The sequence below is a fragment of the Orycteropus afer genome, unplaced genomic scaffold (assembly GCF_000298275.1).
Source record: "Orycteropus afer afer isolate SDZICR_OR568_19922 unplaced genomic scaffold, OryAfe1.0 scaffold00694, whole genome shotgun sequence".
Lineage (NCBI taxonomy): Eukaryota > Metazoa > Chordata > Mammalia > Tubulidentata > Orycteropodidae > Orycteropus > Orycteropus afer.
Window position 1 is genome coordinate 318,123 of NW_006922281.1, and position 3,110 is coordinate 321,232.

Here is a 3,110-nt window from a genome sequence, read left to right on the forward strand (position 1 = left end):
AACCAATTCCCCAGGTAGTGTCCTCAACTCCAAGGAGCCTGGTGGTGCACTGGTTAGGAGCTCCTTGCAAAATAAAAGGTCAGCAGTTAGAACCCACGGGCCCCTCCACAGGAGAAAGCTCCGGTCTTCTACTTCCTTAAAGACTGGAGTCTTGGAAACACTATGGGGCAGTTGTGTGTCACATGGCATCTCTACGAATTGAACTTGATGGCACCAGGTTTGGATTTGTCCCTCACTCTGTAGGCTGAGGTCCCAGGGCAGAGGTCTATTGTCTTCCCCTCAGGGGCAGCCCCGTGTCCACTGGACTCAGATTTCTTCCTAGTTCTAATGGTGCCGGATCTGCCTTCTGTGGTTTCCTTAGTATCTTATTTCCTTCTCCAGTACTCCTTGTTTTCTCCTTGGTGGTAAGGGTTTGTCTCACTGCAGTTCTCAAAGTGTGGTCCAGATAGGGATCCCTTAGAAGCTTTTGAGGGGTTAGTGAGTTCAAAACTTAGTTTATAATAATAATGGCATTAAAATAATTTCTCATTTTTGTTGTTGAGAATGTACACAGCAATACACACCTCAACAATTTATTCATGGGCAATTCAGTGACACTAATTACATCCTTTGGTGGTTGGGCAACCCTTCTCACCCTCCTTTTCTGAGTTTGTCCGCCCCCAGCACCATAACTTATTGCCACTAGGGTTCCTAATTTTTTGAGTTGCTGTTGTCACTTTGATCCCATATAGTTCTTAAAAGGGCATCACAGTCAAGGCAGACAGTGTTTACTAGTGAAGCTAAACTATTATCTGGCTTTAAGAAGACTTTGGGTGAAATAATGGTGTTCAGTTTCACTCATTCTCTCATGAATGTATAGAGTAGTGATTTCCAGAGGCTATGTTATTGTTGTTAGGTGCTGTCGAGTTGGCCCCAACTCATAGCTACCTGATGTGCAACAGAATGAAACAGTGCCTGGTCCTGTGCCAGCCTCACAATCATTGCTAGACCCGAGCCCATCGCTGCAGCCAGTGTATCAGTCCATCTCATTCAGGGCCTTCCCCTTTTTTGCTGACCTTCCACTTTACCAAACATGACATCCTTCTCCAGGGAATGGTGCCTTCTGACAACAGGGCCAAAGTAGGTGAGATGACGTCTGGCCATTCTCGCTTCCAAGGAGCATTCCAGCTGCACTTCTTCCAGGACAGATTTGTTAGTTCTTCTGGCAGTCCATGATACTTTCAGCACTCTTCACCAACACCACAACTCAAAAGCATTAACTCTTCTTCAGTCTTCCTTATTCATTGTCCAGCTCTCACATGCATAAAAGGTGATTGAAAATACCATGGCTTGGGTTAGGTACACCTTAGTTTTCAAAGAGACATCTTTGCTCTTCAGCACTTGAAAGAGGTCTTTTGCAGATTTGCCCAATGCAATATGTCTGCTGATGTCTTGACTGCTGCTTCCACTGGTGTTGATTGTAGAACCAAGTAATATAAAATTTTTAACAATTTCAATCTTCTCTCCATTTTTCTTATTAGTCCAGTTGTACAGATTTTCATTTTCTTTATGTTGAGGTATAATCCATACTGCAGACTGTAATCTTTAAGTCTGTAAGTACTTCAAGTCGCCTTCAGTTTGAACAAGCAAGTTTGTGTCATCTGCATATCACAAATTGTTAATAAGTCTTCCTCCAATCCTGATGCTATGTTCTTCTTCATATAGTCCAGTTTCTCAGATTATTTGCTCAGCATCCAGATTGAATAAGTATGTTGAAAGGATACAACTCTGATACACTCCCTTCTTGATTGTAAACCATGCAAAGTCCCCTTGTTCTGTCTGAATGACAGCATTCTGGTCTATGTACAGGTTCCTCATGAGCACAATTAACTGTTCAGGAATTCCCATTCTTCTCAAAGTTATCCATAATATGTTATGATTCACACAATCAAATGCTTTTGCATAGTCAATAAAACATAGGTAGACATCTTTCTGGTATTATCTGCCTTCAGCCAAGATCCATCTGACATCAGCAACAATATCCCTTGTTCCACATCCTCTCCTGAATCCAGCCTGCATTTCTGGAAGTTCTCTGTAAACCAGAGGCCATAGGACATGTAATATTGCAGCAACAGAAGGCACAAACTGCTACGAGTTCTAAGCCAGACATAAAAGAGATGTGCAAACTGTAAAACAATGCCCCTCTTCTACGATCGCCCCATTTATGATTTCAAAAGAGAAACACATTTTAAACCTTCTTATTAATGCTTACGTATTCTGAAAAGAACATGTTCATGTAAAAAACTTTGGAAAAAATCTGTTACTTATTGAGAAACACTACAAAATAAACTAAACCATAATGCCTTGCAATATTACAAAATGTCTTAAAACAATTTTTTAAAAATGTTAATTTACATAGAACATTTTCAAAGTGTATTAGTTAAAAACAAGAAAGTTTACAATTTTTTCTCAAATTTATTTAAATTCAGTATTTTATTTTCTTATAAACAGGCCAAAATTAACTTCATTTATTTAATAAAAAAACCTTAATGAGTCATAAAGTTTACCCAAAAAATATAAAGCTGTCTTCTGAAAATATGCTATTTAAAAATTCTAAGTTTTAATAAATATATTATGTATCCACAAAAACAATAAGCACAAAAATTTAACATTATAACATAAACAGAGGCCAATTACTTGTAATAACTTATAATCATATCCAATAACTAAAATTTTTCCCAGTTGGTTGGGACCTTGTTTCAAGGGACAACTCTGCCAGCTGGCATAACATAACTCACAAAGTTCATGGTCCACATTCTAGTGACATGAGTAGCATCTGGGGCCATCTAAGACTCAACCATTGGTCTCTACCCAACAGGAGCAAAACAGGAAAAAGATGACCAAAATCACAGAGAAGAAACAAGTCAACAAGGCTGACAACCTATACAAGACACAACCTCAATGACCCTGAGACCAGAAGAACTAGGTGGTACCCAGATTTTCAATCACCTCATATCCACATGAGAGCTGGACAATGAACAAAGAAGATCAAAGAAGAGTTGATGCTTTTGAGTGTGCTGTTGGCAGAGTGCTGAAAGTGAAGGATATGTTGTTGTTAAATGCCGTTGAGT